At 33.6% G+C, this 27,188-nt stretch overlaps 1 long non-coding RNA gene across 1 annotated transcript; it reads right to left on the bottom strand.

Annotated features, from left to right (window-relative positions):
- Positions 1 to 1,474: 1,474 nt before the first annotated feature.
- LOC139856896 (uncharacterized) lies at positions 1,475 to 26,912 on the bottom strand. The gene is made up of 3 exons (XR_011762212.1): positions 26,846 to 26,912; positions 26,610 to 26,744; positions 1,475 to 1,552 (listed from the first exon to the last, which is right to left on the bottom strand). It is a non-coding gene; the product is annotated as an uncharacterized lncRNA (long non-coding RNA).
- Positions 26,913 to 27,188: the final 276 nt, after the last annotated feature.

The raw sequence follows: 27,188 nt of genomic DNA, 5'->3' as shown, positions 1-27,188 counted from the left end.
TAAAAATGTTTTATGTGAGTTTATCATGGAAAAGATGTGACGAGGGTTTGGGTGTTTGATTCGTCTAGTAGCAAACAGAAATGGGTAGCAGCTTGTGGGGCGGAAGTTTTTGGTTGTTTGGTTTAGTTTCACGTTCAAGAAGAATAGAAAGAGAGTGGTGTAATGGTGGTTCATGGTGGTAGTGTCCGAAGGTGATGGTGGTTATTGAGTGGCGGTGATTGTATGATAAAAGTGTTGGTTGTTCGGGTTAGTAATCGAAACAGATGATAGTAAGTAATCGATCAAGTGGGGTGTGGTGATGGGATGATAGGTTTATGGAGCCATCGATTAGAAACAGAAAATAGATAGAAAAATAAAGAGATGGTGGAGTTGTAGAGTATTCACGATGGAACAACAATAAGGTATAACAGCAATTAAATGGGTTCGAACAAGAATGGGTTTCAAGGTGGTCTTGGTGGTTGATGTAGGTCTTGGTTCAACGATAACAAGTGGGTTTCATGAAGGAGAACAAGAAAGAACCTTGGGTTTTGATCGATCTGAAATAGAAGGAAAGTAAAAAGATTGCTAGCAACACAAATGGTGATTTTTATGGAGGTGGTATTGAAGTTTGTCGATCATGAAAATAAAGAACAAGAAATAGGTCAAACGATTGTTTAATAGATTAATGGTTCGACAGAAGGTACCAATTAAGAACAGAAAAATGAATAAAAAATAAAAAGGAGAAAGAAGCTGCTAACTAATTTTGGCTACATCTGTTTGATTTCAAATCTTAGTACAGAATTTGGATCCTTTCTGGTGTTTGAATTCATGATTGATACGATTTTGAGGAGATAGAATCAATTTACAACAGTTTGACAATGATAAGAAACTGAATACGGATTTTTTTTTTATATTTGTTATAGGGAGTATATATATATTTATTTATCAGTATATACACATATACGTATATATCTGTATAAATGTATGTATATATATGTATAACAATATTATGTAAATGTAGTTATATATAACTTCATATATCTGTTTTTATTTTCTTATTTGTATTTCTCTTGCAATTATATATTTTTATTTATAGATTATAATTAAGCTTTTAATAAATATAATTATATTAATAATACTCTTAATATTATAACTAACTAGCTTAAGACCCGCGGATTCGCGGGTTTCGTCAATAAAATTTCTATATATGATCAATTATGTGTTAAATCATGTAAAAATTCACCACTAATTATGTGATAAACAAATGAAGGCAAAGAATGTAGTTAAACAACATATTAGATATAAACTAACTATAATGCAAATATTAAATATAAGTTCAACTGGGTAAAAATAATATATTTGTAACACCAAGTTGGATATATCGGTGTACTATTGTTTTATAATAGTAGACTATTAATTTGTAGTTAAGTACGTTTGTGATGACTTTCTCATAGATTATTCAATGCAACAAAGCGTTTGAAGTAGTCATTTAGTATCAACTCTGAAGTAACCTTGTTTTTACTTTCAATATCCTTCGCATATCCGTTAAACTCTTTTGACGCACTTTATGAGCCTACATAACAAACATAACCAAAATTAGCATTTGACTATTTCATTATAATCGATCATATTATCAATATAAAGTCTATTTATTGGTTTTGTAGGATTTATGCGCAAAGTAAAACATATAACTATATGGCTAAATTCATTTGAGCCTTCGGAGTCACACACATATACACCTAGACGTCATTAATAACATATTTGATATGTATTATTCGAGTAACGAAACATATTAATTAAATAATGGTTAATTAATATATTAATTAATTAATTCATTATTTACAAATTATAGTGAGACTACGTTTAAGCCAAATTATGGTTTTCTTTTGATAAGTATCAAATAATAATTTTAAATATTATTGCTTGTTGGCCAATCAAAGAATTTGAGTCTAAAATCAATTGAATATTAATTAATATATTTGTTTCCTGTTTGAAAACCCATAAACCGACTTTTAACAAGTATATATTCTTGTCATTTATTTTGGCATCGTATATACGAAAAATTAAAACCTACGAAAGCTATATTTTTTTTGGGTTTCTTTGCAGCAAGCATAAAACAAACCCACAGCCACATATTCAATTGATCTTTCCGACGAAGAGCAACAACCATTTTTCTTTTCGGCTAATACAAAAATCAAACAATTTTGTATTATTTACGGCTTATTAAAATAACTTGATTATTTACTCGACGGGACTAGCACATCCGTTTGACGTTGTTCGAAGTGTAGTGTGGACTACCCTAGCAACAATCATCCTTTTGATTGTTAGTTTCTCTTCCTTCAATCCGGTTCTACAAGAAAGGTATAATCTTTAAACTCTCTTGTTATTTTTATTTATTTAACCGTATAAATCATATGGATCCGTTTTTGGTGATTTATTTAATTCAATATAATTAATACGCTTCCGCTTAAATTGTTGTTATTATATGTATGAACATGATAATAATTGATGAAAAATCGTTTTCTTAAAACCCTAAATCACTAACAGTGGTATTAAGAGCCTCTTATGTTTTTATACGGTTAGTATATTCATGTGTGGTTGTTATTAATTAAATGGCTTGTGTATATATATTTGTATGTTTTTTTTTTATTCATGGCCAAGACATGCATCTTGTGCCATGGAGCAAGCCATAATTATTGTCATGATCATGTTATTATTATGATGATTTAATTGTGCATAGCCGATGAAAACCTAGACCGTGTGTATGTGTTGTGATCTTGAATGTTTATGGTTGTTTGGATGCCATTGTTTTGTGGCCATTTATGGATGTAATTTAATCTTTTATTTTGAGAGGCCGTTTTGAGCCAATTATGTAATTTACAATTCTAGATTAGTTGTATTTTATTTTTTTAATAAATGTAACCTCCATGATGGGATTAAAGACTTGAAGTGAACGGAATTTGGCCATCAAGACACACTTGTAGTAAAGTCAATGGACAAAAGCTGAGAGAGATGCGGTGAAGGAGGACACTTGGTCATCATGAGATCTTGACGCAAGTGGGAGCTTCTAAGGTTTACTTTTGTGATTGTCCCTTTAGTTGACCGCTTGGTTCTCATAATGGCTCGTGAGACCAAACATAGGATTTTCATCGGTTGAGGCTATGCACATACTTATTATGTTTTATTTTGTTTGGTTGGATTTTATATGTTATGTGATTGTGTATAATTTGCCATGTGACAACAAAAATCAAAACATAACTAAAATCAAGTTAAAACGTTTTTAACTTGTGTGGCGAATATTATGCATGTGATATTCGTAACACAATTTTTCTATAAATTATTAAAATTGTATAATATACCCGTAAAATTTTAAGTCATGTCGTCCAATTCGTTTGAAACACTTATCGTTATTTTTTGACTATGCGTGAGACCTAGTTGAATTATAGTCATGAGGTGATCATTATCTATGCGTGAGACCTAGATAAATTTTCACATGTTTCATAATTGGATGACTTAATCGAGTTGAGAGGTGAGACCGCAACCCGAGGCAAGGATGGGACTAAACATGCCAGCATGACACTAGTGTTAGACACTAAATGTCATGAGTCCCATAAAGATCTAAGAGTTGCACTTGTAATGTAATTGGTGCCCGCCACCTACCGATTGAATCCACCATTGCTAGCAGATCAACTGATGTGATGGTGGAAGTACAATGTGGATCTTAGCCTTTTACGTAAATTAAAAGTTTTATTAGATTTTTTAAAACATGGGTAGTTAATTTATAAAAGGATAATTATTAAAGATACTAAAAGAACCTTGTTTATTTTGTAGATGACAATAAACGCAATTCAATCCGTAAACAACATGACCATAAGGTCAATCCTTGAGAAGGAAAAATTGAATGGTAACAACTTCATTGACTGGTATCGAAACCTTCAGATTGTCTTAAAGTCTGAAAGGAAGTTGCACCATCTGGAAAATCCTTTACCTGAAGCCCCACCTGAAACTGCTAGTGCTACTGTTCGTAATGCTTATACTAAGCAGTATAACGAACAACTTGAAGTAGCATGTCTTATGCTTGCTAGCATGACCTCTGAGCTCCAAAGGAACTTAATGGACTACAATGCATATGACATGATTGAGGAACTCAAGACGATGTTCCAACAACAGGCAGAACAGGAATTGTTTGAAACTGTGAAAGCGTTTCACGCTTGCAAACATGAGTTGGGGCAGCCAGTTAGCCAATATGTCTTGAAGATGAAAGGCTATCTGGATTAATTGGAGCACCTAGGTTATGCTATGCCACCAGTTCTTGGAGTGCACTTGATACTTACTTCACTATCCAAGGACTATGATGGATTTGTAATGAATTGCAATATGCATAGCATGGGAAAAACCATTCCTGAGCTACATGCAATGATTAAGCAAGCTGAAAAGGGGCTACTGATAATGCTAAAAACGAACATATATTTCATAGCATTATTCCTCAAGAAAGACAATCTTTTAGTTGCAATTGTTCTATTTACAAGTGATATTCGTTTAAATAATAAAAGGTGAAGACAAAAGACAGATTCGACGAATTGAAGACGCAAACAACCAAAAAGCTCAAAAGTACAAAAGACAATCAAAAAGGTTCCAATTATTGATAAGAAACGTCTCAAAATTACAAGAGTACAAGATTCAAAACGTAAAGTACAAGATATTAAATTGTACGCAAGGACGTTCGAAAATCCGGAACTGGGACCAGAGTCAACTCTCAACGCTCGACGCAACGGACTAAAAATTACAAGTTAACTATGCATATAAATATAATATAATATATAATTAATTATATTAATTATATATATATTATATTTATAAATAAAAACCGTCGGCAGAGAAAGACTCCAAGGACTGAGCTGTAAATTCATTCTCCGCGACTCGCGGAGTTTGAAGAGGATTTCACCGCGAGTCGCGGAGCCCCAAAAATCGAAAATCCCTATAAAGCCAACCGAATTCTGATCACAATTCATAATCTTTTTCTTCTCTTATCATACGTAAACGATATATATATATATATAATTTATATTTTAATTTTAATTATAATTCTAATAATAAGGGTATGTTAGCGAATATTGGAAGGGTGTAAGTCGAAATTCTGTCCGTGTAACGCTACGCTATTTTTAATAATTGTAAGTTATGTTCAACCTTTTTATATTAATGTCTCGTAGCTAAGTTATTATTATGCTTATTTAAAACGAAGTAATCATGATGTTGGGCTAATTACTAAAATTGGGTAATTGGGCTTTGTACCATAATTGGGGTTTGGACAAAAGAACGACACTTGTGGAAATTAGACTATGGGCTATTAATGGGCTTTATATTTGTTTAACTAAATGATAGTTTGTTAATGTTAATATAAAGATTTACAATTGAGCGTCCCTATAAATTACCATATACACTCGATCGGACACGATGGGCGGGGTATTTATATGTACGAATAATCGTTCATTTAACCAGACACGGGAATGGATTAATAGCCACTAGAATAATTAAAACAGGGGTGAAATTACATTCAAGGGTAATTGGTGTAATTGTTAACAAAGTAGTAAAACCTTGGTTTACACGCAGTCGATAACCTGGTGTATTCATTAAACAAAGTATTAAAACCTTGTTACAATTCGAATCCCCAATTAGTTGGAATATTTAACTTCGGGTATAATAATAATTTGACGAGGACACTCGCACTTTATATTTATGACTGATGGACTGTTATGGACAAAAACCAGAGACAGATTAAATAATCCAGGACAAAGGACGATTAACCCATGGGCATAAAACTAAAATCAACACGTCAAACATCGTGATTACGGAAGTTTAAATAAGCATAATTCTTTTATTTCATATTTAATTTCCTTTATTTTATATTTAATTGCACTTCTAATTATCGCACTTTTATTTATTGTTATTTAATCGCACTTTTAATTATCGTACTTTTTAATTATCGTAAGTTTATTTTATCGCACTTTTATTATTCGCAATTTCATTATCGTTATTTACTTTACGATTTAATTTAAGTCTTGTATTTATTTTATATTTTACATTAGGTTTTAACTGCGACTAAAGTTTTAAAATCGACAAACCGGTCATTAAACGGTAAAAACCCCCCTTTATAATAATAATATTACTTATATATATGTTTGTATTTTTATAAAAGTAAACTAATATAGCGTTAAGCTTTGTTTAAAGATTTCCCTGTGGAACGAACCGGACTTACTAAAAACTACACTACTTTACGATTAGGTACACTGCCTATAAGTGTTGTAGCAAGGTTTAAGTATATCCATTCTATAAATAAATAAATATCTTGTGTAAAATTGTATCGTATTTAATAGTTTTTCCTAGTAAAATATAAAATATTTCGTACCCCTCTGCTAAGACATCAAGTATTTTTGGCGCCGCTGCCGGGGAAATTTCTAAAGGCCGAAAGCGCAACGCTAATAATAAAAAAAATAAAAATTTAGCTTACTTCTATTAAAAATTCGTTTTTGTAAAAATACGTTTTAATTATTCAAAAATATAAAAAGAAAAACAAAAATATAAGTATTTTTTAAGATTTTGTTAAATATTTAAGTTTTATAAGTTTCTTTATTTTTATTTTAATTTATAAAAATATAAGTTTTATTAAATATCTTTTATTTATAGAAAAAACAGAAAACAGAAAATAAAAAAAAAATAAATAAAGAAAAAACGCGTCGAATATTTAAACCTGTCAGCTGAATTCTGGAACCCCGCGACTCGCGGGGTTTGATGCTTTAATTGCCGCGACTCGCGGAGACTTTCTGACAGGCGACAAAAAACCCTAAACCAGCATTAATTACGGGTATTAATTAATTATTATTATTATTTAACCCTAATAATTATTATTATTATTATTAGTCTTATTTTAACTTTTACTTTTTAATTAATTTGTATTTTTAGTTTAAATAAGTTTAATTAAATTGTAAAATTAGTAGTTTTATTAAATAAATAATATAAAAATAATATTTTTATAAAAATTGTACTTTTTACAACTTTTTATATATTTTTATATTTTGTCCCTTTTTAATCGTTGTAGCGTAATATTTGTATTTTTAGCTCATATTTAATTTTAAACTTAGTTTTTGCTATAGTTATTTTTACTTCTAGATTTTTAGGCTTTGCCGTAGAATTCCTTAAGTGTTTTTTCTTTAGACTAAGATTTAGGTGCTTTAGAATTTTGCGACGCCTTTTTAAGTTTTAGTTTCTTTTTAAGTTATTTCCATTTGGGATTTAGTTTTTCCTGTAAGCTTTAATATTTTTAGACACCTTTTACTATGTACCAATTATCATTCCAATTAGTAATCTCAATTTGCGATTATAATTTTAAGTTAGTTGTAGTAATAAGGTTAGGTTGGTCAAGTATTTTTAAGTTTTGATAAGTTTCTTTTATTTTTCCGTCACCTTTTATTTTTCAACCATTTTTTTTCTTTTTCGACCTTTTTCGACGAACTCTTTTTCTTTCTTATTTCTCGCTATTCTAGTTTTAGGACATAGATTTTTATTCTACTTCTTATCTAAATTTCTTAAAATTACGAAAATTTATTTTAAGTGGTTAAATTAATAGACATCAAAATTTTCTGGTTCGTAGTAATAGTTGGATTTGTACGTGGACCGGGTTATTGGAGCCAAACAGTCCTCAATTATATTGAGACCAAAAGAATCCTGCCCCTCTGCTGCATCTTTTGGCTATTCGAAACGTGGGCAAAATCAGAAAAGTCTATTGATTGGATAACTTATTATAATTTTTCTTTCCTTTTAAAAACTAATAGGATATTCAGTGAATGCACCGAGCAAGACGTTCACCACCTTTTGTACGTTCACCACCTGTAACTAGATCAAGACATTTAGCAAATATAACCGCCGTTGATTTTTCTTTAGAATCGTCATCCAGTCGACCAAGTACTTCAGTTCAAATTTCCGATAATCCATTTTTTGAACCCAACATCACAATTGAGAATCCGGAAAATATTCAGGAACGGTTCGTAGATCCTGAACCATTAAACTTTCCTCCGGAACCACTAATCATTCAAACAGAGATTGTTGAGGAACGAACCATTAAATCAGAATCATCTAGTGATACCGATTCAACAAATTCAATTATGGAGAATCTGGAACCTTTAAGTATGGAAGACCGAATGAGAGCTAAACGCACTGGCCAAGGTCACGCAATTACTCATCCAGACATTAATGCGCCAGATTATGAAATCAAAGGACAAATTCTACATATGGTGACTAATCAATGCCAATTTAGTGGTGCGCCGAAGGAAGATCCTAATGAACATCTACGTACCTTTAATAGGATCTGCACACTATTTAAAATCCGAGAAGTGGAGGATGAACAGATATATCTCATGTTATTTCCCTGGACTTTAAAGGGAGAAGCCAAAGATTGGTTGGAATCGTTACCTGAAGGGGCGATCGATACATGGGACGTTTTAGTTGACAAATTTCTTAAACAATTCTTTCCTGCATCTAAAGCCGTAAGACTTCAAGCAGAAATTGTTATGTTTACACAGAAACCAAATGAAACTCTATATGAGGCGTGGACAAGATATGGAAAGTTGTTAAGAGGATGTCCGCAACATGGTTTAGACACCTGTCAAATAGTACAAATATTCTACCAAGGATGCGACATCACTACAAGAAAAGACATAGATATAGCAGCTGGTGGTTCTATTATGAAGAAAACCGAAACTGATGCTTACAAAATTATTGATAACACTGCTTCCCACTCACATGAGTGGCACCAAGAAAAAGATATCATTAGATCATCTAAAGCAGCTAGAGCCGATTCTAGCCATGACTTAGATTCCATTTCCGCAAAGATAGATGCTGTGGAGAGACGAATGGAAAAGATGACTAAGGATATTCACTCAATACGAATTAGTTGTGAGCAGTGTGGAGGACCACATTTGACAAAAGATTGTCTCAGTATTGAATTAACAATGGAACAAAGAGAGAATATTTCATACATAAACCAAAGGCCTGGAAATAATTATCAGAATAATTATCAACCGCCAAGACCGATTTACAATCAAAACCAGAATTATAACCGAAATATTCCATACAACAACCAAAAAGGTCCTAGCAATCAACAAGTATCCAATAATACTTACAATCAGCAAAGACCTAATTTTCAAAACAAACCACCACAACAAACCGATGATAAAAAGCCGAATTTAGAAGATATGATGACGAAGCTAGTTGAAACTCAAACACAGTTTTTCACATCTCAAAAACAAACAAATGAACAAAATGCTCAATCATTTAGAAATCAACAAGCTTCTATTCAAAATCTAGAACAAGAAGTAAGTAACCTAGCAAGGTTAATAGGTGAAAGAAAACCGGGAAGTCTACCTAGTGATACAAATGCTAACCCCCGAAATGAAACAGCTAAAGCCATTACCACAAGAAGTGGTACAACACTTAAACCACCTGAAATACCTGTAACTTCTGATGAAACTATTCCTACTCCACAAGAACCACAACCTGATCAAGATAAGGAAAAAGAACCGGTAGTTGAAAAGGTTAATGAAAATAACACAGTTAAGGATAAACCTTATGTTAAACCATACCAACCACCACTTCCTTACCCGAGTAAAATGAAGAAAGAGAAACTTGAAGCCGAGCAATCCAAATTCTTGGATATGTTTAAACAGATAAATGTAAATCTTCCTTTCATTGATGTGATTTCAGGAATGCCAAGATATGCTAAATTCTTGAAAGATCTAATCTCAAATAGAAAGAAAATGGAAGAACTCTCGGCTGTTACTATGAATGCTAATTGTTCAGCAGTGCTGTTGAATAAGATACCAGAAAAATTATCTGATCCAGGAAGTTTCACAATTCCATGTTTTCTGGGTAGTCTTAGTTCAATAGAAGCATTGGCAGACTTAGGTGCTAGTATAAATCTAATGCCGTATTCACTATACGCTAAACTAGACCTTGGAGAATTGAAACCAACCAGAATAAGCATACAACTAGCCGATAGATCAATAAAATATCCTAGAGGGATAATGGAGAACATGCTAGTTAAAGTTGGTAATTTAGTATTTCCAGTAGATTTTGTTGTTTTGGACATGGAAGAAGATTCTCAAGTTCCTCTCATATTAGGAAGACCATTCTTAAACACGGCTAAAGCAATGATAGACGTGTTCGGTAAGAAACTGACCCTAAGTATAGAGGATGAGAGTGTTACCTTTTCAGTTGATAGAGTAATGCAACAACCACAATCTGCAGATGATACATGTTATTATATTCAAACTATAGATGCACATGCAGAATTATTAGAAGAATTTCCAGAATTACAAGGAACAGGAGAATGTTCTTTAGGAGAAGGTAATGAACCAATTGATGAAGCTGAAATGTTAGCTACACTAATAGCTAATGGATATGAACCAACAACAGAAGAAATTCAAATGCTAAAAGAAGAAGACAGATATCGATATAAATCATCGATAGAAGAACCTCCAAAATTAGAGTTAAAGCCACTTCTAAACCATTTGGAATACGCTTATTTACATGGTGAATCTGAATTACCTGTAATAATATCGTCTTCTCTTACTGAAAATGAGAAATCACAACTCATTTCTGTGTTGAAAGCTCATAAACCAGCCATTGCATGGAAGATTCATGATATTAAAGGAATAAGTCCTTCGTATTGCACACATAAAATCCTTATGGAAGAAGGTCATAAAACGTATGTGCAACGCCAACGAAGACTAAATCCTAATATGCAAGATGTAGTTAAGAAAGAGATTATTAAACTGCTAGATGCAGGTTTAATTTATCCAATCTCTGATAGTCCATGGGTAAGCCCAGTTCAATGCGTGCCTAAGAAGGGTGGCATGACTGTCATCACAAATGAGAAAAATGAGCTTATTCCTACTAGGACTGTAACAGGATGGCGTGTATGTATTGATTATAGAAAATTAAATGACGCCACCAGAAAAGATCACTTTCCCTTACCTTTCATAGATCAAATGTTGGAAAGATTAGCCGGAAATAGCTACTATTGTTTTCTAGATGGATTTTCCGGATATTTTCAAATTCCAATAGCACCCGAAGACCAAGAGAAAACCACATTCACGTGCCCTTATGGTACTTTTGCTTACAAACGCATGCCATTTGGACTTTGCAACGCCCCTGCAACCTTTCAAAGGTGTATGATGGCGATTTTTCACGACATGATAGAAGAATGCATGGAAGTATTCATGGATGACTTTTCAGTCTTCGGTGATACATTTAAATCATGTCTAGTTAATCTGGAACGAATGCTAATTAGATGCGAAAAATCAAATCTAGTACTTAATTGGGAGAAATGCCATTTCATGGTTAAAGAAGGCATCGTTCTTGGACATAAAATTTCAAAAGAAGGAATTGAAGTGGATAGAGCTAAAGTAGATGTAATTGCTAAACTTTCACATCCCACCAATGTTAGAGGAGTTAGGAGTTTTCTAGGGCATGCCGGTTTTTACCGACGTTTCATAAAAGATTTTTCTAAAATTGCCACTCCTATGAATAAACTCCTAGAAAAGGATGCGCCATTCATCTTTTCAGATGAGTGTATCAAATCTTTTAATATTCTTAAAGAAAAACTCACTAATGCGGCGATCATGATAACACCAAATTGGAATCTACCATTTGAACTAATGTGCGATGTAAGTGATTTTGCAATGGGAGCCGTTTTAGGACAAAGGATTGAAAAACGATTTCAACCTATATATTATGCTAGTAAGACGTTACAAGGAGCACAAACAAACTATACAACTACTGAAAAAGAACTCCTTGCTATTGTCTTTGCTTTTGACAAATTTCGATCATATCTCGTTCTAGCAAAAACGGTGGTCTATACCGACCATTCTGCTCTTAGATACCTATTTTCAAAACAAGATGCTAAACCAAGATTAATCCGTTGGATCTTACTCTTACAAGAGTTTGATATTGAAATCCGAGATAAAAGAGGAGCAGAAAATCTCGCCGCTGATCATCTTTCTCGTCTTGAAAATCCCGAATTAGAAGTTCTAAATGAATCAGCCATACAAGACAACTTTCCTGATGAATATCTATTGAAGATAGATTATAAAGAAATCCCATGGTTTGCAGACTATGCAAACTACTTAGTTTGTGGATTCCTTGAAAAAGGATTATCGTACCAAAGACGAAAGAAATTCTTCAGTGATATAAAACACTATTTCTGGGAAGATCCACATCTGTTTAAAAGTTGTCCCGATGGAATAATACGCCGATGTGTATTTGGAGATGAAGCTAGTAAAATTTTAAACCATTGTCACACAGGACCAACAGGAGGGCATTATGGGCCTCAACTAACAGCAAGAAAAGTTTATGAAGCTGGATTCTATTGGCCTACAATTTACAAAGACGCACACCTTCTTTGCAAATCCTGTGATGCATGTCAAAGGGCCGGAAAAATAAGTCAACGTGATGAAATGCCACAAAATGTCATCCAAGTATGTGAAGTATTTGACATTTGGGGTATTGACTTTATGGGTCCATTTCCAAAATCTCATAATAATCTATATATACTCGTAGCCATTGATTATGTATCTAAATGGGCGGAAGCACAAGCTCTCCCAACTAACGATGCACGAGTTGTAGTCAACTTTTTAAAACGTCTTTTTGCAAGGTTTGGAACACCGAAAGCTTTAATAAGTGATCGGGGTACTCATTTCTGTAATAATCAACTTGAGAAAGTTCTTAAAAGATATGGAGTAACTCATAAAATCTCCACCGCATATCATCCACAAACAAGTGGACAAGTTGAAAATACCAACCGAGCTTTAAAACGTATTCTAGAGAAAACCGTAGGATCAAATTCGAAGGAATGGTCCATTAAATTGGAGGATGCACTCTGGGCTTTTAGAACAGCCTACAAAACTCCAATTGGAACCACACCTTTTAGACTTGTTTATGGAAAAGCATGTCATCTTCCAGTAGAAATTGAACACAAAGCATTTTGGGCTTTGAAGACATGTAATCTTGATTTACATGAAGCCAGACGTCTACGATTAAGTCAACTAAATGAATTAGAAGAATTAAGACATGAAGCATACGAAAATTCGTTAATCTATAAAGTAAGAAAGAAGAAATGGCATGATAAAAGAATCAGAAGTTCAAAAGAATTTAAAGAAGGAGACAGAGTTCTTCTTTTCAATTCACGATTCAAGCTATTTCCTGGAAAATTGAAATCAAGATGGTCTGGACCATTCATAGTCAAAAGAGTTTTCCCATACGGAACGATAGAATTAATAAATTCAAATGGGATTGAATTTAAAGTTAATGGTCACAGAGTTAAACATTACATACATGGTCCGATGGAAGTCGACAACGAAGTTAATCACAATTTCGACACCACAGCTAACTAAGTGTGGGGAGAATCAAGTCTTTAAAGGATAATATGTATTTCTGTTAGAGTTAGATTGTCTGTTTTCGTGTAGTTCTCGAAAATGGAACCCGAATGGTCTTTCCCTAGCAGACCCTAAAGAACTAGTCTTCTCCCCCCATTCTGAATTTTTATTTTTTTAGGTTTTTACAAAATGAAGACTGCCTGTGAACTAAACCATGGTCTAATGCTACACGCTTTGATCACAATAAGAAATAATGACATACTACCGAGTGAAATAGTATCAGTAATCAGAGAAAGAATGGACGGAGTTAGAAAAGAATCCAGATGCGAAGATAATAAGTTACAATTTGGTAAAGGAAAATCAAAATCCGCAGCGAAAAGAAGAGCACGACACTTAGAACGATGTCACGAATGCGGAAAATGGTCACATGGAGGTAAATGTTCAAATAATCAAACCTATTCAAATACCGAATTTGTTACTTTATGCAGAGACGGACCGTTCATATGTTTAGAAGAAAAGACACTGAATGCTCGAGGTTACGCCTATGTAGCCATGGAAAACCAATTAAACCGACTATCTTATGAATGGGATAGATCATATAACTAAGAAATCTATTTCACAGGTATGTCTGTACAGTTTTTATTTTTATTTTTATTTTTAACCTTTTGATAATAAACGCTAATCTGTTCGCTAAAAAGTATTAAATTGGTATTAAATAAAATTAGGTTTGGCGACCGAAATTATTGATATCATTCAAAAATTTATTACATCACTGCGAAATTTAACGTTTATTCTTAAGGTATAAATATCTTTAAACAATCAACCCAAAATATTTCAAAAATTCGTCATGAGTTAAATTAGGTCTTGGAACCGAAATTACTTTACCGAAAAGAGGGGCGCATATTTTTGATAATATTTGATTGATTAAAGTGGGATAAAAAGACAAAAAGATTTTTAAATTTATTTTTACCATGTTTCTAAAATTAATATTTAAATCTTAAATTAATGTTGAAAACTTTGTAAAAACAATATATTTAAAATTGTAAATATTTGAAAAATTAATATAAGTTTGGTGTGAATTTATAATATGAATTTTTAAATTAAGATTGGTGTGAATTTTTAACTTTTAAAATATGAATTTTTAATTTTATGCATTTCAAATTTTAAGTTTGGTGTGAATTTTTAATATTAATTTTGAATTTTATATTTAAGTTGTGTGAATTTAAAAACAAAAATTTACTTTATCTCATTAAGTTAAGAATATGATTTTTAAAATTCGTCGTAAGTTGAAGACTAGGTCTTTGAACCGAAATTGCTTTACCCAAGGAAGGGACGAGAACTTTTATTATCATTATTTTTAATCTTATTGAATTAAAGTATGCCAAAAACATAAAAAAAACCCAAAAATCTTAGCTTTTAAAACAATCGCTACAAAAAGACAAATTTTAAAATTTTATCGAGGGACGGACTAGGACATCGATCCAAAACGACCTCGTCCTAAATAACAAGGGAAACAAAATTTTAAAATTAAGTACTTAATTGTTTCAAAAGTTAATGATTATAAAAAAAAAAAAAAAAAAAACAAACAAACTCCGCGACTCGCGGAGTTTGAAGGGTATTTCACCGCGACTCGCGGAGGGGCCGGATTACAGAAAAAAAAAATAAAGAGCTGCAACAGCTCAGTTTTTTACTCCTCAACTCAAACAACCTGCGAAAATAGCTGCGAAAAACAAGAGAAAAAACCCCAAAAATCACAATTTTTAACCGTTAATCACCAAATCTTTTGCTAAAATCATGTTGAGAAGGATGCTATCTAAGAATTACTCAAGAAAAACGGTAAATTTCTACACCTAAACACCATTTAATTCAAAATTTGATGTTCTTGAGCAATTTTTTTCCAATTTGATTTTGATGCTTTTTAGTGTAATTAGGCTTAAATTGTTTATGTATTATGCTTGTATAACCTAGATTGATGCTGTTTAACATGATTAGAAGCCTTAAACTTCAAATTTTGAGTAATCTAGGGTTTGTGTTCTTGAGCAATTTGGGGCTTTTTGATATAAACAGGTTATGGCCGATTTTTGTCATGAATTGTTGCTAAATTAAGTAGTGTAACATGTTTAGGTAGTTAAATGATCCAAACTTTGAGCCTAAACATGATTTTGAGAATTAAAGTGGACTTTTTCAAGTCTAAAATTCATGAACTTGATTTTTGAAAGATAATGCCATTTGAGACTTGTTTAATTGCTAGTAATGATTATTTTGACATGTTATTTGAGTTGAATGCTTATGAACTTGGCGAACATTTTCGTATATGCTTATTTGAAAAAGTGTAGATTTGATAAAAATGTGAAAATGAGCTTAAGTTTGATATAAATTGATAATGTCATTGTAATTATTTTGATTGATGATTTTGCTGACACTAATGCATATTTGGATGCACAAAATTTGCGTTTGATGTGTTTTGCAGAATGAAAGGGGTGAATCTTCATCCCAAGCCCGCAATGCTCCTGCTGAGAATTTGGAACAACAGGAGGTGGATAACTACTACAAGCAGGATATACCTCATCCAGTCATGACCTTTTCCGATATGCACTTGGAAGAGTTACACCCGAACCTGAGATTTGACAGACTTTGGATAGATTATCCAAAATATCAAAGGGGTTTGCATACTCTTCATTCTAAGGTTGTTGAGGTACCGAGGGTCATAGAATGGGGACCCTTAGAAGCTGTAGAATTAGCCGGGCCAATTAGGGAATTACTTGTACAGAGGTATGGTAATTCTACTTTTAATGACTGGGTATGTTTATTCACCATACGTAGACCTGTATATAAAGTATGGTGTGAAGAATTGTTATGTAGTATAGAGTTGAATGATCGGGTAGCTAGTTTAACCGATCGTTCTTTTATTAGATTTTTGTTAGGCGGTTCGATGCGCCACATGTCTTTACTGGACATGGCTCAGGCTTTACGTATATATACGCCTGAGGAGTTAGCGTCTGCCGATTGTAGAGGATTGATACTAAACGGTAGAAAGATAGATGAGAATTTTGATACACACGGTGTGTGGAGTCAAATGACAAGCCATCACCGTTTCAAAGGGGGAAATTACTCTTATTTGGATATAGATAGAGCCGAATTAAGAGTGATACATAGGTTTTTAGCTAATTCGATTACACAAAGGGGTAAAAACAAGGAAAAAGTAAATGAACAGGATTTGTTTTACCATATGTGTATTCGATACCCACAAAGCGCTGTAAGTATACCATATTGTGTGGGTTATTATTTATCAGCTATGGTTCGGGGGATGCGACCACATAGCATAATAGGAGGTGGTATTTTTATTACTTTGATTGGTGAATATCTCGGTGTGGATATAAGTCGGGGGGGATTATTAGTAGAAGAACCGGAACCCCGCGATACTATAGGTTTAAATGTATACCATGGTGCGAAAGTTTTGAAGAGGCGAAATAATGCCGCAGTACGATACCATGGTAGACATCCACAGGTGGAGAGAAACCAGCAGCAAGGTAATGTAGGAGGGGGGAATGAGATGCAAGAAATGCATAGGTTTATAGCTTCTCAGGAATACGAAAATGCTAGACAGAGAGCATTTGAAGATTGGCAAGTTCATCAGAACCAAATCATAGCTCATTGCCAACATATAGGTAGAAACTATATTCCTACACCGAAACCCATCTTCCCTCCTTGGTCTATAGAGATGCAGCCACCGTATCCTACGTATGACCCTGCCGAAGCATTCTATAGCACCTATGGTTATGCCTGGAACCCCTATTGGTACCAATATCATCCTTAGTTTACTTATTATTTTTTTTTTTTTTTTGTAATTTGTAATTATTGATACGTTTAATACTTTTGTTAATATTGTAATCATTTTTATAATTGTCTAACTTTTATTCTTAGATTTTAATAATTTTTGAATGTGGGGTAATATACCAAACTTCAAAAATATGTATATATGTTTGCAGTTTATCTTATGTACACAACAGGGTAAAACAACGCATTTTCAAAGACTGGCATTAAGTTCAGTAAAAGCAACTAATTTTGACGACAAGATGCAAAATATATGTGAAATAACAACAAGACGGAATGAACAAATGATGTGCACCATTTATCATTCAGCAAACAAACGCCAATATATTTGGAAACTTTGGTAAAAATTTAATCATTTTCACACAAATCACCCTCAATAATTTAAATTATTCCTGATTTCTTGCAAATGAGGGCATTGCAAGATCTTAAGTGTGGGAAGGGGTTAAATTCTTTCGGATTTGAAAAATTTTTACTTTATACACTTGGTTACCATTAAAAATACTAGTAAAGCAGTAGTTGTATTAGAATCTAGTGCTCTCTGATAAAAAAGAACAGCCCTAGTCTTATATACTGACTACCCAATTCTAGTAAAATTTTTCAAAATTTTCAATTAAATGAATTCAAAATCATGTTTATACATATTTATGAGCGATAAAACTAGGTTTTAACACCGAAATTATTGCTACCTCGGAAAGGACATAAATTGAGAAACAAACTAAAATGTTAAAATTCATTTAAAATGGAATAGAGGACGATAAAAAGGAAAATAAAAGCCAAGTGTGGGAAAATTTACCAAGTTATCTTAAACATATGTCACATATATCTGTAACAAATAACTGAAAATACTTTTGCTTTGGACTAAATTAAACTGTTTTACCCGATGAAAGAAAAGAAGAGATGGATCTACATGATGAATCAATTCCATCATTAAAAGGAAGTAAAGTCTTCCGAAAAAGACACGCGCTTCTTGATTTAGGTCATGAAGTTGTCGTCCAGACCAGCTGTAGGTTGACGAAAAATCTAGAAAAGTCATCACTAAAATCAGCAGGAAATCCACGGACCTCAGCATTAAACAGGGTCGCCATGTGGTCAGATTTATCCTAACCATGAGAAGGATTTATCTTGTACAATGGGGGGCACCATGAAAATTAGCTGGATAAGACTAATGAATCAGATCCCCAGAAAGGATAATCTCCTTAAAGATTAAAAATCAGCTTTTAAGACTGATATTACTCAATCCTAGAGATTGACCTTAAAGATTGAGAATTCAAACTCATGGAATTCAATGATATCTAAACTCGAGCTTGAACGAGAAAATATTTTGATCAAAATTACAAACCGATTTGTTTTCTGAAAACCCTATTTTCAATGCGTTCATTACCATTGAACGTAAAATCCTAGGAATTCACCTGGAATTCATTAGGTCACCCGAACTAAATCGGGTGTCAACCGTAAGAACGGTGGTTGCATAGCATGGTCGAAGACAGGACCTTGTGCCAGACCGAAAAATTATAAGGGTGAGCTTTACTATTGCTCCTACAAAGGATAGTAATTGCGTCCGACACGTTATAGACCATAATCAAAAGCATGTCACGGGACATTGCCTTAACAGTTGCTTGTTCAACGCTTTCCTTTACAACCGGACGGTAGTTTGCCGAAAGGTAATATACGGAACAAGTAAACTGGACGTGTTGCTTTCCTAATACAAGGTTAGCAAGTGGGTAACACAAAACCATAAGTGTTGAGCTAAAATTTTCAAATCTGAAACCCACCAAACCCACAAAAATATTTTGCAAATACCGATAAAGGGTTATCCCGGAAAACTTATCTAGGGTAAAAACTAGATTTAATTTTTCAAAAGATCAAATGTTTTCATAAAGATCCAATTTCCTTAATGGATCTAAATTTTTATAGTCATGTGGGACTGTAAACCATATCGTTACTACCATTGTTTATACCGCCGTAGAGAAATCACTGATGTACAAAGTGTGAAGAATAAAGAAGTGATTCTAGTATTTCAAGACAATATTGCTTGAGGACAAGCAACGCTCAAGTGTGGGAATATTTGATAATGCTAAAAACGAACATATATTTCATATCATTATTCCTCAAGAAAGACAAGCTTTTAGTTGCAATTGTTCTATTTACAAGTGATATTCGTTTAAATAATAAAAGGTGAAGACAAAAGACAGATTCGACGAATTGAAGACGCAAACAACCAAAAAGCTCAAAAGTACAAAAGACAATCAAAAAGGTTCCAATTATTGATAAGAAACGTCTCAAAATTACAAGAGTACAAGATTCAAAACGTAAAGTACAAGATATTAAATTGTACGCAAGGACGTTCGAAAATTCGGAACCGGGACCAGAGTCAACTCTCAACGCTCGACGCAACGGACTAAAAATTACAAGTTAACTATGCATATAAATATAATATAATATATAATTAATTATATTAATTATATATATATTATATTTATAAATAAAAACCGTCGGCAGAGAAAGACTCCAAGGACTGAGCTGTAAATTCATTCTCCGCGACTCGCGGAGTTTGAAGAGGATTTCACCGCGAGTCGCGGAGCCCCGAAAATCGAAAATCCCTATAAAGCCAACCGAATTCTGATCACAATTCATAATCTTTTTCTTCTCTTATCATATTTAAACGATATATATATATATAATTTATATTTTAATTTTAATTATAATTCTAATAATAAGGGTATGTTAGCGAATATTGTAAGGGTGTAAGTCGAAATTCTGTCCGTGTAACGCTATGCTATTTTTAATCATTGTAAGTTATGTTCAACCTTTTTATATTAATGTCTCGTAGCTAAGTTATTATTATGCTTATTTAAAACGAAGTAATCATGATGTTGGGCTAATTACTAAAATTGGGTAATTGGGCTTTGTACCATAATTGGGGTTTGGACAAAAGAACGACACTTGTGGAAATTAGACTATGGGCTATTAATGGGCTTTATATTTGTTTAACTAAATGATAGTTTGTTAATGTTAATATAAAGATTTACAATTGGGCGTCCCTATAAATTACCATATACACTCGATCGGACACGATGGGCGGGGTATTTATATGTACGAATAATCGTTCATTTAACCAGACACGGGAATGGATTAATAGCCACTAGAATAATTAAAACAGGGGTGAAATTACATTCAAGGGTAATTGGTGTAATTGTTAACAAAGTAGTAAAACCTTGGTTTACACGCAGTCGATAACCTGGTGTATTCATTAAACAAAGTATTAAAACCTTGTTACAATTCGAATCCCCAATTAGTTGGAATATTTAACTTCGGGTATAATAATAATTTGACGAGGACACTCGCACTTTATATTTATGACTGATGGACTGTTATGGACAAAAACCAGACGGACAGATTAAATAATCCAGGACAAAGGACGATTAACCCATGGGCATAAAACTAAAATCAACACGTCAAACATCGTGATTACGGAAGTTTAAATAAGCATAATTCTTTTATTTCATATTTAATTTCCTTTATTTTATATTTAATTGCACTTCTAATTATCGCACTTTTATTTATTGTTATTTAATCGCACTTTTAATTATCGTACTTTTTAATTATCGTAAGTTTATTTTATCGCACTTTTATTATTCGCAATTTCATTATCGTTATTTACTTTACGATTTAATTTAAGTCTTGTATTTATTTTATATTTTACATTAGGTTTTAACTGCGACTAAAGTTTTAAAATCGACAAACCGGTCATTAAACGGTAAAAACCCCCCTTTATAATAATAATATTACTTATATATATGTTTGTATTTTTATAAAAGTAAACTAATATAGCGTTAAGCTTTGTTTAAAGATTTCCCTGTGGAACGAACCGGACTTACTAAAAACTACACTACTAGGTACACTGCCTATAAGTGTTGTAGCAAGGTTTAAGTATATCCATTCTATAAATAAATAAATATCTTGTGTAAAATTGTATCGTATTTAATAGTTTTTCCTAGTAAAATATAAACTATTTCGTACCCCTCTGCTAAGACATCAGCTACCAAAGAAGACTCCTGCAGTCTTAACCATAAAGGAACGTAAAATCCAGAAAAGAAAGCCGCAAGCTGCTAGTGGAAAGGGAAAAGGAAAGAGTAAGAAAGCTTACACACCTAAGAAGAAAATTCCACCACCAGCAAAGAAAGAGCATCCCGCAAAGAACATGGCTTGTCACCATTGTGGCCAGATTGGTCATTGGAGATGAAACTATGTGCTTTACTTGGAAGAGTTGAAGAAGGGAAAGGCTGGTTCGACCAGCACTTCAGGTACCTTCGTTATAGAACTCTATAATTTTCCTAATAAAACTTGGGTGTATGACACTGGTTGTGGTACTCATATTTGTAATGATATGCAGGGACTTAGGAAAATTCGAAAGCTGAATAAGGGGGCTTTGGATCTGTACGTTGGCAATGGCGATCGTGCAGCTGTCGAAGCTATAGGAAGCTATGAGCTCATCCTCCCAAGTGGACTTATTCTTATTTTAGATAATTGTCATTATGCACCTTCTATTACTAGAGGTGTTATTTCAGTTTCTCGTTTGAAGGATAATGGTTTTAATCATGTATTCACAGATTATGGTATTTCGGTTTCTAAGGATAATATTTTTTATTTTAATGCTATTCCTAGAGATGGTATTTTTGAAATTGACATGCATAATCTTGTTCCAAACGAAAGTTCTATATTTAACTGTAGCTCTAAGAAATTCAAGCATGATTTGAATTCCACATATCTATGGCATTGTCGTCTTGGTCATATAAACAAGAAACGCATAACAAAGCTGCAACTCGATGGGCTTCTTGAATCAACCGGAAATGAGTCGTTTGACATATGCGAATCTTGTTTATCTGGAAAAATGACAAAGAAACCCTTTACCCACCAGGTTGAAAGGGCGAGTGATCTACTTGGACTCATTCATACTGATGTATGTGGCCCATTTAGAACAATGTCTAGAGATGGAGCTACCTATTTCGTTACTTTTACTGATGATTTCAGTAGATATGGTTATGTTTACTTGATTAAACATAAACATGAAGTATTTGAAACGTTCAAAGCATTTCAAAATGAAGTAGAAAATCAACTCGAAAAGACCATTAAGGTTCTACGGTCCGACCGTGGAGGCGAATATATGAATCAAGAGTTTTTAGATCATCTGAGAGATTGTGGGATTGTCTCACAATTTACTCCTCCTTACACACCTCAGCATAATGGGGTGTCAGAAAGGAGAAATCGAACTTTGCTTGACATGGTCCGATCAATGATGAGTCTAACAACTCTACCAGCATCCTTTTGGGGATATGCTCTAGAGTCTGCTGCACGCATTCTCAACATGGTTCCAACCAAGAAGGTAAACAAGACACCATATGAAATATGGCATGGGAAGGTCCCAAATCTGTCTTACTTGAAGGTCTGGGGTTGTGAGGCTCACGTGAAGCGTGATACACCGAACAAACTTGAGTCCAGAACTATCAAGTGTATCTTTGTAGGATACCTAAAGGAAACGATGGGATACTACTTCTACTATCCAGCAGAAAACAAGGTTTTCACTGCTAGATATGCTGAGTTTTTGGAGAAGAGTCTCCTCTTACAGGAAGCAAGTGGGAGCACTGTAGATCTTGAAAAAATTCAAGAACAAGATACATTATCTTCTGTAGGCACTAGAGAAATTTGTACTGAGCCTCAACATGAAATTGTCGAGGCACAGGACGAAGCATGTCTCATTCGTAGATCTAATAGAACCTCTCGTCCACCTGAAAGGTTAAACCTTATGGTTACGATGGAGGACTTAGAATTAGGGGATCTGGGCGAACCCGCTAATTACAAAGCTGCATTGTCAGATCCTGAATCTGATAAATGGCAAGATGCTATGAATGAAGAGATGCAATCCATGAAAGATAATCAAGTTTGGCACTTGATTGATCTCCCACCAAACATCAAACCTGTTGGGTGTAAATGGATCTTCAAGAAGAAGACCGACATGGATGGAAATGTACACACCTTTAAGGCCCGCTTGGTAGCAAAAGGTTATACTCAAACCTACGGGGTTGATTATGAAGAGACCTTTTCTCCAGTGGCGGACATTAAAGCTATTAGGATACTCGTAGCTATAGCAGCGTACTATGACTATGAGATTTGGTAAATGGATGTCAAAACCGCATTCCTAAATGGTCACCTTAGCGAGGACGTATAAATGGTGCAACCTGAAGGGTTTGTGAATCCTAAGTGTCCTAATAAAGTATGCAAGCTTCAGAAATCCATTTATGGATTAAAGCAAGCATCAAGGAGTTGGAACAAGAAGTTTGATGAGAAAATCAAAGAGTTTGGTTTCTCAAAAAACCTTGACCAACCCTGTGTGTACATGAGAGCTAGTGGGAGCGTTAAAGTCTTTCTGATCTTATATGTTGATGACATATTACTCATGGGAAATCATATTCCAACGCTACAATACGTTAAGTCCTGGCTTAGAAAATGTTTCTCCATGAAAGATCTGGGAGATGCAGCGTATATCCTAGGAATCAAGATCTATAGAGACAGATCTAAGCAGTTAATAGGTCTAAGTCAAAGTGCATATGTTGACAAAATCTTAAAGCGATTTAAGATGGAAGCTTCCAAGCGTGGTAGTCTTCCGATGCAACCAAATGTGGTGTTGAGTAAGACTCAATCCCCGTCTACACCCGAAGAGGTGAAGCGAATGACTGGGGTTCCATATGCTTCAGCTATTGGATCCATCATGTATGCTATGAGGTGCACTAGACCAGATGTTTCTTTCGCTCTCAATATGACGAGTCGATACCAACAGAATCCAGGTGATTGTCACTGGACTGCTGTAAAGAATATATTGAAGTATTTGCGAAATACTAAAGATATGTTCTTAGTTTACGGAGGTTTCGAAGAACTAAGCGTAAAGTGTTACACTGATGCTAGTTTCGAAACTGATCGAGATGATAGTCGATCACAATCTGGCTACGTTTTCGTTATGAACGGAGGTGCAGTCGACTGGAGAAGCTCGAAGCAAAGCACTACAACGATGTCTACAACAGAATCAGAATACATTGCTGCATCTGAAGCTGCTCAGGAAGCTGTTTGGATCAGAAAATTCATATCTGGGCTTGGCATTGTTCCCAGCATTGAAAATCCCATGGACATATATTGCGACAATACTGGTGCTATAGTAATAGCAAATGAACCAGGAGTTCTACGTGGTGCCAAACACATCCTTCGAAAATTTCACTACATACGTGAAGTTATAGAGAGAGGTGACGTACGTATTCAAAAGGTTCCAACAGAAGACAATATAGCTGACCCGTTCACAAAGCCAATGTCTTGTACTAAGCATGTCGAGCATTCTAGGAACATTGGGCTTAGACCAGCTAATAGTTTTATGTAATTTTAGTATTTGGATAATTGGAACATGAAAGCAGTTTTTATTGTAATGAATTGATATAATGTGTTATGATCGTTTTTATTCATAATTACTGTGTTCTATATTTGCATGTTTAAATCCATGAATAATGACTTATTCTAAATTTTCCATTGTCGATTGATGATACGGGAGTAACATCAAACTAAGACAAATGTGAGTGTTTGATATGGTGTAAAGTGTTACTATCAAACTCACATGTATTCATAGGATGAATATTGGAATGACCCAACCCTCGAGATTTCACTGCATGGATCAGCGTCAATAGTGAAACTCGCAAGTGGTTATGTCATAATGTCCTTCGACTTGAGATGCACGCCGGTTTCGATGTGTGGAGCATTATACTTTGATATGGTTAAACGCTGTCCTGAATAAGGCTGTTATAAAAGCCATTATTGGGTTTAATGTGAAGCTCGTAACAGACACGTGTAGGCAAGATAGGATTTGTTCCTCCTACCTGTTTGGAGTTAGATACTTTTGAGCTCCTCGATGAATGAATAAGATATTTGTGTGGCCGCACCCAAATGTAATTGAGATGATACTTAATTAGTTTGGTAATCTAATTCACTTCTAAGATCGAGAAAACAAAATTGTTAAACAAATGAGAATGACTGATGATCTATGTCTCAAGTTTAACTAAAGTATCTGAAACAAAAGGATAAATGACATTTAACACTTACTATGAGCAGTTCTGAGAAACTACCCTCACATGAATTTGGGGACAATGGCGTGTTGCTAGACGCTAACCATTGTTTGTATAGTTAATTGGTGTTGTGCCGTGCACAAGTGGGAGTCTGTAGGATTTATGCGCAAGGTACAACATATAACTATATGGCTAAATTCATTTGAGCCTTCGGGGTCACATACATATACACCTAGACGTCATTAATAACATATTTGATATGTATTATTCGAGTAACGAAACATATTAATTAAATAATGGTTAATGAATATATTAATTAATTAATTCATTATTTACAAATTATAGTGAGACTACGTTTAAGCCAAATTATGGTTTTCTTTTGATAAGTATCAAATAATAATTTTAAATATTATTGCTTGTTGGCCAATCAAAGAATTTGAGTCTAAAATCAATTGAATATTAATTAATATATTTGTTTCCTGTTTGAAAACCCATAAACCGACTTTTAACAAGTATATATGCTTGTCATTTATTTTGGCATCGTATATACGAAAAATTAAAACCTACGAAAGCTATATTTTTTTTTGGGTTTCTTTGCAGCAAGCATAAAACAAACCCACAGCCACATATTCAATTGATCTCTCCGACGAAGAGCAACAACCATTTTTCTTTTCGACTAATACAAAAATCAAACAATTTTGTATTGTTTACGGCTTATTAAAATAACTTGATTATTTACTCGACGTGACTAGCACATCCGTTTGACGTTGTTCGAAGTGTAGTGTGGACTACCCTAGCGACAATCATCCTTTTGATTGTTAGTTTCTCTTCCTTCAATACGGTTCTACAAGAAAGGTATAATCTTTAAACTCTCTTGTTATTTTTATTTATTTAACCGTATAAATCATATGGATCCGTTTTTGGTGATTTATTTAATTCAATATAATTAATACGCTTCCGCTTAAATTGTTGTTATTATATGTATGAACATGATAATAATTGATGAAAAATTGTTTTCTTAAAACCCTAAATCACTAACAGGTTTACCCGTTCCATTAAGTCTACTAAAATTGTAAATTTTCCTATTAAAATTGACATGCACCTTGCAAAGTTTCTCATGGCACACTCATCACCTTTATATAAACATGGAGTGTTTTAAGGCAACCTAACTGACATTACCAAATTTCAATGTTCTAACTCGTTACCCAATTCATTCAACCCACCCATTTTGCCATCTATCAAGTATATAAATATAGATAATCAAGATTACCTTCACAAGCAGAATAATACTCAGCAAATGGAGTGTTCGGGATTGAAGACCGCTTACCAACATGTATATCGTATTATATCATACCCTTTGTCATTTTCGTTCTTCCTCTATTTCTTGCTTTAATATTTTATAGTCCTTAAGAATAGATAGAAGTTGGTGATGCTCAATTCAGTAAACTATAATTTTGGAATTAACTTAAATTTAATTAAAGTAGTTAAAGAAAATAAGTAGTTTACCCCATCAAAAGTAATTTCAACACTTATTTTATTCTCCCATGCAACTCTTGTTACAACTAAAGCATCTACCATTCATGTTTTAAGATTTCACATTAAAATTTGTTAAAATTTATTAAAAAGGAGCAGAATTTACAAAGTTTTTCAGTTTCTAAAATGAATAGCAAGTGCAACAATTACCTGGAAGTTTATTAACCAAAAGCATGGGCTATTTCAGCACACTTTAGTGTAAGATGAGAACCTCTTCCAACATTATATCGATTATCATCCTACACAAAAAGATTGACATTATAGAGCTATAAAAGAAATACAGATGTTGCAAAATAGGCGGGTCAAGAATGTTGGG

The sequence above is a fragment of the Rutidosis leptorrhynchoides genome, chromosome 7 (assembly GCF_046630445.1).
Source record: "Rutidosis leptorrhynchoides isolate AG116_Rl617_1_P2 chromosome 7, CSIRO_AGI_Rlap_v1, whole genome shotgun sequence".
Taxonomy (NCBI): domain Eukaryota; kingdom Viridiplantae; phylum Streptophyta; class Magnoliopsida; order Asterales; family Asteraceae; genus Rutidosis; species Rutidosis leptorrhynchoides.
This window is presented reverse-complemented; position numbering and strand designations above follow the sequence as displayed.